This window comes from Thamnophis sirtalis, unplaced genomic scaffold, assembly GCF_051295495.1.
Source record: "Thamnophis sirtalis isolate CommonGarterSnake01/CBP01778 unplaced genomic scaffold, rThaSir2_p1.2 scaffold_5, whole genome shotgun sequence".
Taxonomy (NCBI): domain Eukaryota; kingdom Metazoa; phylum Chordata; class Lepidosauria; order Squamata; family Natricidae; genus Thamnophis; species Thamnophis sirtalis.
The window spans coordinates 40,640,679-40,654,535 of NW_028261385.1; the positions used below are offsets into that span (position 1 = coordinate 40,640,679).

The 13,857-nt window shown below is 41.6% G+C and overlaps 1 long non-coding RNA gene across 1 annotated transcript; it reads right to left on the reverse strand.

The window, feature by feature from the left end:
• Window positions 1-3,954: 3,954 nt before the first annotated feature.
• LOC148045343 (uncharacterized) lies at window positions 3,955-13,217 on the reverse strand. Its single transcript, XR_015696567.1, has 2 exons — window positions 13,006-13,217; window positions 3,955-4,208 (listed from the first exon to the last, which is right to left on the reverse strand). It is a non-coding gene; the product is annotated as an uncharacterized LOC148045343 (long non-coding RNA).
• Window positions 13,218-13,857: the final 640 nt, after the last annotated feature.

The following is a 13,857-nucleotide window of genomic DNA, read 5'->3' on the forward strand; positions in this document are numbered from 1 at the left end:
AACGTCTTAATAGTAGCAATAGCAGTAGACTTATATACCGCTTCATAGGCCTTTCAGGCCTCTCTAAGCGGTTTACAGAGAGTCAGCATATTGCCCCCAACAATCTGGGTCCTCATTTTACCCACCTCGGAAGGATGGAAGGCTGAGTCAACCCTGAGCCGGTGAGATTTGAACCGCTGACCTGCTGATCTAGCAGTAGCCTGCAGTGCTGCATTTAACCACTGCGCCACCTTGGCTCTCTTAAGAATGGAGTGAGGTCCATGGTAGACAGTTTAAGGTTGAAGCTGTGTGGGTTTGAGTCTGTAATAATGAAGTCAGGTAGAGCATTCCAGACATTGATCACTCTGTTGCTGAAGTCTGTTTGTTTGTTTGTTTGTTTATTATATTTATATGCCGCCCTTTTCCCCTGAAGGGGACTCAGGGCGGCTCACAACTCAAACCAGGGAAGGGGGATACAGACAAAAAATTAAAAACAACACATAACAATGCATAATTTAAAACACACAACAGTCATACCATTCGAGACGGGGGCAACAGCTCTTTAGCCCCAGGCCTGTCGGAACAGCCAGGTTTTAAGGGCTTTGCGGAAGGCCTGGAGGGTGGTGAGGGTTCGAATCTCCACGGGGAGTTCGTTCCAGAGGGTCGGAGCAGCCACAGAGAAGGCTCTCCTCCGGGTAGTTGCCAGTCAACACTGGCCGGCGGATGGAATTCAGAGGAGGCCTAATCTGTGGGATCTAATCGGTCTAGTGGAGGTAATTGGCAGCAGGCGGTCTCTCAAGTACCCAGGTCCAATACCATGAAGGGCTTTATAAGTGACGACTAGCGCCATATTTTATGCAATCGAGTTTGAAGCGGTTTATCTTGAGTTTGTATCAACTGTTTGCCCATGTATTATTGTGGTTGAAGCTGAAATTGTTGACAGGCAAAATGTTATAGCAGACAATTTTGTGTACTATGCTTAGATTGAACTGCAAGTGGCACAATTCGATTGATCAAGCCCAAAATTTCAAGCCTGGTGACATAGGGAATTCTATTGTGAGTAGAGGAGTGGAGTACTCTTCTCATGAAATATCTCTGAACCCACTCAATCGTGTTAATGTCCTATATACAGTGTAGATTCGAGACGGACAAGCTGTATTCAAGAATTATTGAATTATTTGGGTTCAGACACTTCCCAGGTTCTTCAGCATTTTTATGTGGGTGTGTAAAAGATGCACCTACCTTAATATGACTATTAAGGCCCTTTATCAATAGTTTGTGAGGCAAAATAGATTGACTCAATCACTTTAATTCAAGAACTATGGCATACCAAACCCTCTTTGTGAACACTTGCTGTTCACCATTTGTCTCTTTCACAACAAAAGTAGCAGGATATCCAAATTGTATATCTTCTATGAAAAAGGGTCACTTAAAAAAGAAGAATACTGTTATTGTATAGTTTGATGATGTCTCTAGATCACATTAAACTTAATTGATAGAATTTCTGTTGCTGTTGTTTTTTTAGGAAACAAGTTTTTGTCTAATTGTGTGTCCATAAAACCTTACATGATATATACATCTTTCCATGTACAGCAGAGATGATTAACTTTTTTACAGCTATATTTTTAAAAATTAGTTTCAACAGTCAGAAATGTGGAACAGTAAAGTCATGAAGTCAGATAAACGGATGGAGAAAGCTGAAAGGTTGATTTTTAAATTTTATTTTGATTGATTGCTTGACTGAATGCTTTGGCTTTCCTTAGGTTTCCATTAGAACGCTATAGAATTGCTGCTTTAAGGTGATTCACTGTGGAATTTTGATGCTAGCCTCAGAAAAATTAGTTAAGAAAAAATAATTTGGGGGCAAGGGCTATAGGTGGCAATCCCTCCAGCAGCCTCCTTCCTTTGAACAACATTTGTACTTTTTCCTGCATTTAAAATCAGCAACTAGTTCCTTTCTGACTACAGTACTTTCCCCAACCTGTGCACAGATGTGTAGACTTCAATTCTTCAAATTCCCAATATAGACATTCCTGAGACTTGTGACAATTGAAATCCACACAATTGAAGGACAAAGGACAGAACTATGAATTCTATACTCCAATTCAGAACTACAACTTTTGTTAGTTATTCAGTTAAAGAAATACAAAGCTGAAGAATGTATCTCATATTTTGAGATTCCCTCTCCCTAAAAACAACTATCTTACGTAATATTCTCAACCTTAGCCATTTTAAGATGTGTAGATTTCAACTCCCAGAATTCCCCAGCTAGCAATTCTGGCTGGGAAATCTGGGAGTCAAAATGCACACATTTTAAAACGGCTAAGGTTGAGAAACTTTGATCAACGGCAATATACTTTGCATATTGTATGTAGCTATTGATTTTCATTATTGTTGAAAAAAATATTATTTTAAAAGACTGCTCCTGGACATAAATAATGAAGCTTATTAGGTAATGGTAAGTATTTTGAAAAAAATGTAGAATTTAAGATGGCTCTTCTCTGTTTATTTTCTGATTCTTTGTGGTCCTTAATTGATCTCTTGAGTAACAACCGAATACAGGAAAAACTCTTGATTAACACAGGGACTTGGATGCATCCTTGAATGAATCCTGCAAGAAAGCTCAATTTACCATGCTGAGAAAAGCTTTCCCTGGTTATGTGACTTTTTTTTCTGCCATCCAGAACTTTCCTTAGAAGCATGTATGTTTGTATGTGTGTATATATCTCAGTATGTGTATATATGTGCTCTTCTGTGTTCTCTGAAAAGAAAAACATATTAAAGAACTCAAATTAACTACACCAGCTTAGAGCAATAAGATGGGAAACCCATTTAAAGATATTGACCCTAATGGTTTACTTTAAAATAGTTCCGTTGATTTCAGCAGGATAGCACTAAAGTTATTTGAGAAAATACATCAATTGAGAGGATCCGTTTGATGTAGTGTATATCACCAGGCTGAAAAATGGGAGACAACTAGTTCTAGCTCTTTACTTTTTTTTATCCTATGCCCTTAATTTATTTGGCATATCATTTTTTACAAATTTTCTGTCTTGGATAACATTACTGCCCCCAAAGAGAATGGTGTGATGAATATACCCACATGCATAATATTCTTTCCCATGTTAAGAGCAAAGTGATGGATAAGAACATCAACAGACCTTTCAAGGGAAGCTGCTAAAATTATGAATCATTTTCTGGCAGCAATCATAGACTAGATAAGGGTTAATAAATTGACACTTAAATTAAGCAAACAAAGGTGTTCCTAGTCAGGAAACATATGGAATCTGGAAGAGGATTTTGTTCTGCTTTGAATGGGATAATAGCCACCTTGAAGAACCAGATTCAAAATCTCAGAGTTCTTATCGATTCAACTATGTATCTGGAAGCCCAAGCAGTGTCTATAGCCAGCATTGGTCTGCTGCATGCAAGCTAGTGTTGCATCAACTTCTGATTCGAAAGGGATCAAAAGAGGCCACATTGACACATACGTTGTTTTTCTTTGGACTACATTAACAAGACTTCATTTAAGCATTGGTCTTCATCAACAGTTGAAGTCTATCAAGGACCATTGCACAACTGGGCAACCAACTCTGAGCTCCCCAGCACTCATTCCTCACAAGCCTTTTCTTAGGCCTTAGTTTGTGACTCTGAGGCAAAATCACCTTAAAGACTGGAGATAAACTCAGCCAATGGGCAAAGGCCTGTTAGTCTGATCAGAAAAGTAATTTGGCTCAATTAAGAAAGAGTGCCAAGAAACAATCTCATGTATCTGTGCTAGATGATAACCAAAATAGATTTCAAGAGCATTCAAATCTTCCTGTTCCTGTGATAGAAAATCTTCAAAATTAGTCCTTAGAACTTTTAGCATATGCCTCTGAATCACATTGGTCAGTTAATTCCTGGTCTTAACAAGCTTTGCTCAAAACTATCTTGAAGTAAAACAAAATCCTGCCTGCACTCAGTCAGATCTGAAAACTTTTCAGTGTATTATTATCATCCTTTGTCACAAAATCTTAAATTAGTAAACACCTAACATTGCTTCTTTCTGCAAGAACATTTTGAACTTGCACATTTGTCACTGGCTGAAAATGTGTTGCTGAGCATATTCTACCCTGTCCCACTTTGTAAGCTGTTGTAAGTGGCGAGTTGTGTTCAATGACCAATTCCAGACTTCCTTTCTTTCCAGAAAATAAACCAAACAGCCATCTCAGAAGCACCTTCCAGTCCTGTCAAAAAAAAAAACACCTCCAGATTATTCAGTTGAAATAATGCTGAGCAAAAAGCCAAAATGTGTGCAATTAGTGCTGAAATTAAGGAAAAAGCCAACCTCATATCAAAATAGTTTAGCTGCATTGGGTACCTGAATGTGTTGGATGGTATTGCACTGAAACAAGAAGTTCCTAGGCTACATGGAACATCAGAAATGCAAGAACAATGTAGGCACCCATCCATATTTCACCTGTATATCAATGCAATACAGTACAGTCTGATGCTAAAGTGATTTTGCATTTAAGTAATAAAAAACAATGAATATATATACATTATTACTCTTATTATAATTGTTCTGCTTAGAGATAGCATTATAGATAGTCCTCATTTAGCAATTGCCTCATACAGGGACTGTTTACAATTACGATAGTGATGAAAAAGTAACTGCATGATCAATCCTCATATTCAGGACCTTTGCAGGTCTGTAAAGCAAAGGAGGGATGCAGTGATTAGTGATTAAGACACTGAGCTTGATGTTCAGAAGTTCAGCGATTCAAATCCCTAGAGCCGAGTAAAGGAGTGAGCTCCTGTTACTTGTCCCAGCTTCTACCAACCTAGCAGTTTGAAAGACCATAAAAAATGCAAGTAGAAAAATAGGCACCACTTTGATGGGAAGGTAACAGCACTCCATGTGCCTTCGGCATTTAATCATGCCGGCCACATGACCATGGAGACATCTTTGGACAGCACTGGCTCCTTGGCTTAAAAACGGAGATGAGCACCACCCCTAGATCTGGAAATAACTAGCACACATGTGCAGGGAATCTTTACCTTTAAAATAAAGGAAAGGTGAAGCAAGATTGAAAGCACAGCTGCAGTTTCACTTAGCGATCATTTTGCTTAATGAACAAGTTACTGTCCTGCTAAATGAGGATTACTTGTATAACTTAATGCAGGTATCATGCAGCTTGAATGCAGCTATTTTGGTAGGTTCAGTAATGCATCTTCTGTGAAAGTGAGCATAGGAGGGAGCCTGCTCATTAAAATTGCCTTTGATTCTATATTTTGTAGATTCACGTGACATGCCTAGAATCTGTAGCTCATGGCCATACAGCCATACAAACTTCAGGAGGCTTCAAGAAGAAATTTATCCTAGAATGCATCCTTCTGAAATCAGTAAGGTACCAAAGTGAGTTAAACTGTGACAGCTGTCTGAAGAACTAAATATATTATCACGCAGTGATCTGAATCATTGACTGTGATCCATGGACATTTAACACAATAATAAGTGCCACAAAATTGTTGTTTTTAAATAAATCTACCAGCATGATGGGTTTATATTCTTTCAAAGGCAAAAATCCCACTCATCTCCTGGGCCTAATAATACATAATGCAATTCTATATTTGCCTGTGTAGAAGCAAATCCCACTGAGTTCAATGAGGTTTATTCCCAGGAATGTGAGTTTAAAACTGCCGTCATTTCTAATAAAGGTCATTTTTTAACACATCCATCAGTTACAAATAATGAACTAAATATCAAGCAAAGACTGGAATGCATATGTTGAAGGATGCAGAGAATTATCAATTTATTAAACAAAACAACTGAGGGATAACCATCCCACATCACGATGTATAGCCTTTCTGCAATTCCAAGCTATCTGCTTATAGGAAAGATACTGGGACAGAAAGAGTTAAAGTAACAAAGAACTGCTTTATAGATAACCCAAGACAAACTAGGTTGAGAGAAAAGAATTATAGCAACAGGCCTCTAACAATCCCCTTAAATTTTTTAGAAAGATAGTCTTTTCACTGAAGCAAATAAGCTTTACAACATATCTTCTAACAAGAACAGTTAGGGTAACGTGAAAATGTGCACCAACCCAGAACTCAAATAAGCATGCTTTAGTCTTCCTAAATCAACAATATTAACCTTCCCTAGCTTTTTTTTTCTAGTTTTAGTCTGTTACTTTAATGGTCATCTCATTTTTAAGAATGAGTTGGTAATGAAGTTCTCATCACCAAAGAAGCTGTCTCATGAAAATGTATCCAGTTATAATAAATGTAACAATAACCTCCCACTCCAAAGTTGGAAGTTAGAGGTAGATAAGCAGTGTAATCTAAATGCTGTTTTGTCCCATAAAGAGAAGCAAGAATAATGTTTTAATTGTGACTGTAATCAAAGATACTAGCTGGGATATCAAGGGACAGGCAGCTGGGATATCATGTCCTTAAGTGTAAGTTTCAGCACAGCAATAAATGCTGATTTTTTTCAAAATAATATCCACTGGGGATATCTGTTAACATATTGCAAAGCAAAGGTCTGTAGTACTACCTGTAGTACTAGTTAGAAAAGTAATAAGGAAGAAAGAACAGATGATTTTTAAAACTTTGCTCATCTATTTAAGAACCTTCTTTGCTTAAATATGAGCCAGCAGTGTTTTGCAGCTGCCAAAAAACCAAGAGTTCTAGGCTGCATTAACAGAGGGATAGAATCAAGATCACGTGAAGTGTTAAAAGCACTTTATAATGCCTTGGTAAGGCCACACTTGGAATACAGCATCCAGTTTTAGTCACCACGATGTAAAAAAGATGTTGAGACTCTAGCAAGAAAGCAGGGAAGAGCAACAATGATGATTAGGGGACTGGAGGCTAAAACATATGAGGAACGGTTGCAGGAACTGGGTATGTCTAGTTTAATAAAAAGAAGGACTAGGGGAGACATGATAGCAGTGTTCCAATATCTCAGAGGTTGCCGCAAAGAAGAGGGAGTCAAACTATTCTCCAAAGCACCTGAGGGCAGAACAAGAAGCAATGGATGGAAACTAATCAAGGAGAGAACCTAGAACTAAGGAGAAATTTCCTGACAATTAGAACAATAAAACAGTGGGACAACTTGCCTCTAGAAATTGTGAATGCTCCAACACTGAAAGTTTTTATGAAGAGATTGGACAACCATTTGTCTGCAATGGTACAAGGTTTCCTGGACTAGAAGACATCCAAGGTCCTTTCCAACTCTTGTTATTCTGTCCTGTTCTGCTTTGTAGTATGAAGTCCCAGCTAATATCTTTGATCACAGTCATATTGAGGACTGCAATTTCCATCACTAAGCAATGCAATCATAAAGCATGATGTCACATGACTGCATCACTTTACAATGTACCAGCAATCCTAGTTGCCATGTAACCCCAGGACCTTGTGGATTGTTAAATGGGAAGAGGCAGGAATACCAGGTAATGTATGGGACATTGCATGGGGGTGCTTCAGGCAGGCACTATGGAATGCAAGCTGACAGAGGCCATGGGCTGGCCATGGGTGGATTGGTGGGGGCCATGGGTAGGCCCTACAAAGCACAGGCAGATTGACAACTATGGTGGGTGGGTTGGCAGGGGAACCACCAGTGGGCACTAAAGAGTATGGGCTGGCTTGTAAGTGTCACAGTCAAGTGGGCATGCTGGAAGCGATGCCTGCTATGGGAAGGAGTGCGAATGGAGTGCAGGCAGATAAGGAGGTATGATGGAGTACAGTGTCTCTGAGATCTCATTTTCTACAATAGGCATCTTCCAGAAAAAAAGCAGCAGGAGAATCTATGGGAGTTACTTGCAACTTTCTTGCTTGCTTCCCCATTGATTTTGCTTGTGTGAAACTGACAAGGGGGACTGCAAATGGCGGTCATTAACCACAGGATGCTGCAACCTTCACAAGTTCCCAAATCACATCATGTGACAGTAGAAGTGGAGCAACTGCTGGAACTTCAAGGAGTGGTCATAAGTACGCTTGTTCAGAGCTGTCTTGACTTTTAAGGACTGCTGAATGAATGGTAAAAATGATAAAGGACTACCTGTGAAGAGCTTTATTCAAGCCAAGCAAAGGAACCTGTTCAATATATTTATAATAATTTCTACTACATTAGTAGACATTGTCCTTCCTGAGGACATGGGCCTTAAGGGCAGAATGGATTTACCTAGTAAGGAACACTCTTCAACTGCAGAAGAGGTCATCTGAAGTTGTACACCATGTGTACTGCACAGGGAGGCAATGCTAGAACATCCCATCCTAACATCCAAGACAGAGATCTCCTCAACATTAACAGTAAAGCTGTGTAAAAGTAAAGGTTCCCCTTGCATATATGTGCTAGTTGTTCCTGACTCTAGGGGGCGGTGTTCATCTCTGTTTCAAAGCCAAAGAGCTAGCACTGTCTGAAGACGTCTCCGTGGTCATGTGGCTGGCATGATTAAACGCCAAAGGCACCCGGAACGCTGTTACCTTCCCACCAAAATGGTTCCTTTTTTTCTACTTGCATTTTTTATGTGCTTTCAAACTGCTAGGTTGCCAGAAGCTGGGACAAGTAACAGGAGCTCACTCCGTTATGTTGCGCTAGGGATTTGAACCGCAGACCTTTCTGATTAACAATTTCAGCATCTTAGCCACGGTGTCCCTCAATAAAGCTGTGACCAAGTTGTTAATCCACTTGCATTTTGTGTGTCTACCTCTTGAATCCCCTCCTAGTTGTAATGACCTAACATACCACAGGCAGTTCTGAAAATAAGGGAGAAGGCACACAAAGCGACAAGGCCTTCCCCAAAACAAAATGTCTGCAGAAAGCTTCCCAGGGAAAGCTCATCGACAGATTCCTCCATTTTTCACCTATCCACAAGGCTACAAACTTGACTTTCATGCTAACACCCTTTTCTCTTTTAAAGTCTCGTAATTCCTCTACTAGGCTACAGGCTGCAGAACTCACCGATTCCTATCCGAGTGCCGAGACAGACAGAAGGGGGTTTACGGAACATTTTGCACGACAGCCCGCGCAAATGCCTGCCCTTAAGGCAGATTCATCGGGGACAAAAGCAGGAGCCAAGCGTCAGGTGCACGTAATTACTCATGAATTAACGTGCATCCTCCCTCATTATTGGTTAGCTGATGGGAGGGCGTGCCGGCAAAATCTCCGGTCTGCCTTCGCTTTGAAGGGGCGTTTTTTCCCCCCTCCGCACAAAAAAAAGAAGCAAACCGAGCAATGTTCGCCTACGCCGCTAGGGGGTGCAGTGCCCCAATTTTGTTGTCCATTCCCAGCCTTTCCTTCTCCGAATTTCCCTTCCTACAGAAAATGTTAATTAAAAAAAAGCGAGCGGGCGGACCACCTCCACCTTGTTCGAAAGCGTGTGCGTGCGAGCACGCGCAGGGGAAGGGTGGATCACAAAGTAGCGCGGATCGTTTTCCATCGACTGAACCAGCAAATCAGGCGCGCGGCGTCAGAGCTTCCCCGGCTGGTGGCGAGGGGAGAGGCGAATCTGCAGCCACACTCGCAAAACAACTGCTGGCGGCGCAACGGGCATGCGCAGAGTCCCAGCGGCAGGCATGCCATGCAGAGAGAAGGCGACTGAGCCTCTTGGTTTGAGATGCAGCGTTAGATGTATCTAACGGGTTATTAAAAGTCAAAATACTCCCCAGACCGCATCGACTTTGGTTCAGTGTGTGGCCGGCCATTGAGGTTTTTTTACATTCACGTTGTAGCTCACCAATAGATCCTAGGCAGACAATACATCAAAGTTTTTTGATCACAGTTAAGGATGGAGAAGGGTCTATCCATATCGATCAATTAATTAAGAAAACCCTGGAATAACAGTCTCTTTTTCCCCTCCAAAAAGACCGCAAACGGACGCCTCAAGACCTTATTTTCCAGGAAATTACATTTATTATAAATTACATTGCATCATAAAGCTAGATCTTGTTATGTGTCTTCACTGGGTACAGTAGTTACTTGCTTGGAAGTGAGGCCCCGTTAAATTTAATGGAGTGAACATTGAGTAAGCCTGTGTGGGAGTTAGGATTGGATCAGACAAGGCGAGATCCAACCACTGCTTAACATTTTCAAGTTCCATTGATTTCGGTCGGTGAATTAAGTATCGAGCACCCTTTGCAATTAGTTGGACGTACTTGACATTCAAGCGTAAAGTGCAGTGGCTTGACAACAGGCAAAAAATATCTTGCATAGACCTTTTGGTTCAGAAGGTCAGCCGCTTAATGTGTCCCAAGATAAACGCATACGTCCATACAGTATATAGTTTGAATTTCAGGGTCATCAGCGTTTACAGATAAGAAGATGCTCATCAGATGCACTGACCGTCATCCAAGATTTCGCCTATAAGACATTGCTGGGAACCTCGCTTGTTAATTGATTTGATTTTAATGCATTGGCATGGACGATAGAAAAGTGGGGGTTTTGAGGGAAGGGTGTATGGCCAAGGTGAAAAGCCAGCAAGGGTAAGAAATGGGGCTTTAAGATCCCGTCTACCTCAGGATCAATGTTTATGCCCACTTGAATAAGGGCCCCGACTGAATGCTCCCAAACCTGCCAAACGTGTTAAAGACCAGCCTTGTGGATCGAGCTGGTTCCTTTCTGGTTTTGATGGAGGATAACGTTAGGAAAAGAAATCGCCTCTTTCCGTGGAACGGTCTACTTCTCGCGGGTGGTTAGAGAGACTGAGGAGAGAAAGCGAGAGGCACCAATCTTGGGCGCGCCATAGAGGCGTTCTTCTTTTCCCGAGGGACTCGTTTTGTTTGCTCATAGCAAACCGACGCCTCTGATCAGCCGCCTGCACTTGGGAACGCCTGGGGTGTCTGCGTGCAGAGCGAAAGCGGCGCATTCTTAGTCGTTCCGTGGACCGTCTCATTATGATCGAACCTTTGCAAACCCTGCTTTTGTTCCGCTTTCTGTTTACTCACACACTTGGCACACCAAGAGGACTGTCTACGGGGACTCCTACTGAGCCCAATGGGTGTAAATTTCAACTCAGGCGGAGAACCGAAACTTATTTAATGTCAAACTTTTCACCGCACTTAATGGGACTTGGGAATAGGCGCGCCTTGGCTTGGTGGTTGTCCCGCTTCAGACATTAAGCGTTATACTTGCTGGGGAAAAAAACCACATCTAAGTAGTTCCCTTTAGACCACGAAGCGAAGAAAGGGGACCATTTATTAAGCGGGAACAGGGAATATGTTATCGAAATGGGCAACGACCCAGTCCAAATTGAGTCCTTTGAAGCTCAATCGGTTTTAATGAAGCATTTTAGTCTCTGCTTACTTTTTCCCAATTGCAATGAATGGAACAGGCAAGAGCTTTGTTTGGACTGGATCCTGCCCTTATTGTATATAACTTGTATTTTCAGAGTTGTCTTTTCTTTAAAAAAAAAAAAAGACTCCCCTTTTTATTAACTATCACCAAAGGAACACATGTTTTCATTCTGTATTAAGAGAAGATGGCCGAAAACTGCCCAGTTCAATCGAATTAAATTAAATGGTGGCTCCTGTGAAGTAAATGCCTTCATCCTGAGCAAAACTTGGCGCGAAAGTGTTTGAAGACCAGTAGCCTGACGTCAACGAAGTTTAAAAGGGAGCTGGTTCCAAGGGGAATCGACACAGTGCCACATTTTAGTCACGCCTGTACAGCAGTAAATCCCATTAATTTCTCTGGCTATTAGTCCCACACAAGTGCAACTTTTGGTGTCAGCCCGATTCGGTGGCAAGCATGTACTTACGAAGGCATTGAGTCTTTCGTCTTATAGCAAAGAGTTTTCTGTGAAAACGAGAGATCCCAGCTGTATCCCTAGATAAAATTCTAGTTCTAGCCTGATGTAGTTAGAATGATGAGACACTTGCTTAAACCATGGTCACCTCAATTCAGTAATTTAAAAAAACCTTTTCACTGGGAAAAAAATTAAATATAGTTTGAGCGGGAAGGGGAAATTAAAGCCTCAAATAGTGTTTCTTATCTGTCTCCCCCCCCCTCCTCTTATCTTTTTAAAAATCATCACTTGTAGGCAGCTGGTTAAATTGAGATAAAGGTATGAATATGTTTACCGAATGTTTAGTAAATAAAGTAGCCTTACCAAACGAATTGTTTAAAAAAATGTTTGATAAGTTTCCCCCCAAAATAATAGATCACGGATAACAAATCATGCCGTTCGTTATTTGTACAGCAAGGAAAAGGGGTGTGTATCCTTGTATTTGTGCATTTGTATCTGCAGAAATCTGTAAACCCCCTTTCCCCATCATTGGGAAATTTGGGATTAATAACTAACTTAATTGCTATTAGTAATAACGCAATCCTAAACATTTCCTCAGAAAAAGCGTCTGAAAAGCCGGGCTTCAGGCTGAAGTTAATCATAGCGTCTCTCCGTCACTTTCGACTGAGTAAATAATTCCTATGGATCTTAGTGGAACTTTCGGAGAACTGGAGAAAATGTGAGCAACGCCACCGTGTTCGTAGTTGCTCGCAAGTAAAACTCAGAGTTGTGCACCATGGTGGATCGAAAGGTTTAGGTGATATTAACTCATACAAAATGATGCCTGTGTGCCCGTTTCTCTGTCAAAAGGGTATGTATATATAAGTTTGAATTAATTGTGGAAAATGGAAGGCATTTAATTGAAGGCAAAGTATATGGTTATTTTCCAGTCAGAGCCATTTTCACGCCGATTGCATTTTTAATCCGAATCCAGACCTTCCTGAAACTCTTCCTTCAAACGGTCTGCTTTCACGACCTCGAAAAGTTTTTCTCTGGAGATCAGACGACATTCTTGGGCAGCGCACCAAGACTGCACCCACCAACTTTCCTAGTCTTAGCGCATGGCCACCTGTTTTTTTTTTGTCTGCCACGTTGCAAAGACTCCCCGAGATTTCGAGTTTCGCACTTGCTGATTCCAGCCGGTCAGGCAAGTTGCTGTCACCATCAGAAGTCCTGAAGTTCAGCGTCAAGACTGCGGCTAGCGCGCGCTGACATACTTGGGCGCATTTAGGGCGCCCCAACTTTTACTTACCGTCCGGCGATTGTTCCTTTCAACAACCAGCTGCTTAACGGCCTTCGAAGCCTGTTAAGAACCGCCGCAATTTGAATGTGCTGTAAACGGGTGGAGGGAGGGAGAGAGACGGTATTTGGGACTCTCTTCTAGCGTCTCCGACTGGTCAAACGGTCGCTTCAAAAGGAGGAATTATCTGCCTTCAGGCAAATCCCACAACTTCTGCGGTTGTGCTACTGGGTAGCCAGAAGTTAATAACGCTAAAGGACTTTGTAAAAGTTGAAGGACCTGTGCCAAATTTGTTTCGGTCATGCAAAACACATTCTGAGAGCTCAGGAAATGAAAGCAATTTTTCCCTTCCCAATACTCTCTGGAATGCCTTCTACAAAGTTAGTTGGCTTAACTTGGGATGTGGAGATATAGGGGGAAATGACTGTAGGCAGACTACTTTGAACTCTGTTTCAGTTGATCAGACTTCAACAGGTTTCTAAAACAGTCGTCCCCAATGGACTGATTTCCAAATCCTATCACTCCCATCCAGCTTTGACATTTGTGATTCTACTTATCTGAAGGAAGAGGGTTTTACCCTCCATGAATCTGCCTGGGGGGGGGAGTCTCTTTTGGGGACTAGGGTGATTCCCCCTCCTCTCCATGTCCCTTTGCAATGGAGGAAGCTGTAGGGGAGCAGCGAGAGGCAGGGCTGATGTTTAGGGGGAGATGCCAAAAGGCAAGAGAAGAAGCAATGGATGGAAACTGATCAAGGAGAGAAGCGACCTGGAATTAAGGATAAACTTCCAGACAATGAAGACAATTAACCAGTGGAACACTTTGCCACCACAAGTTGTGGGTGCTCCAAAACTGGAGGTTTTCAAG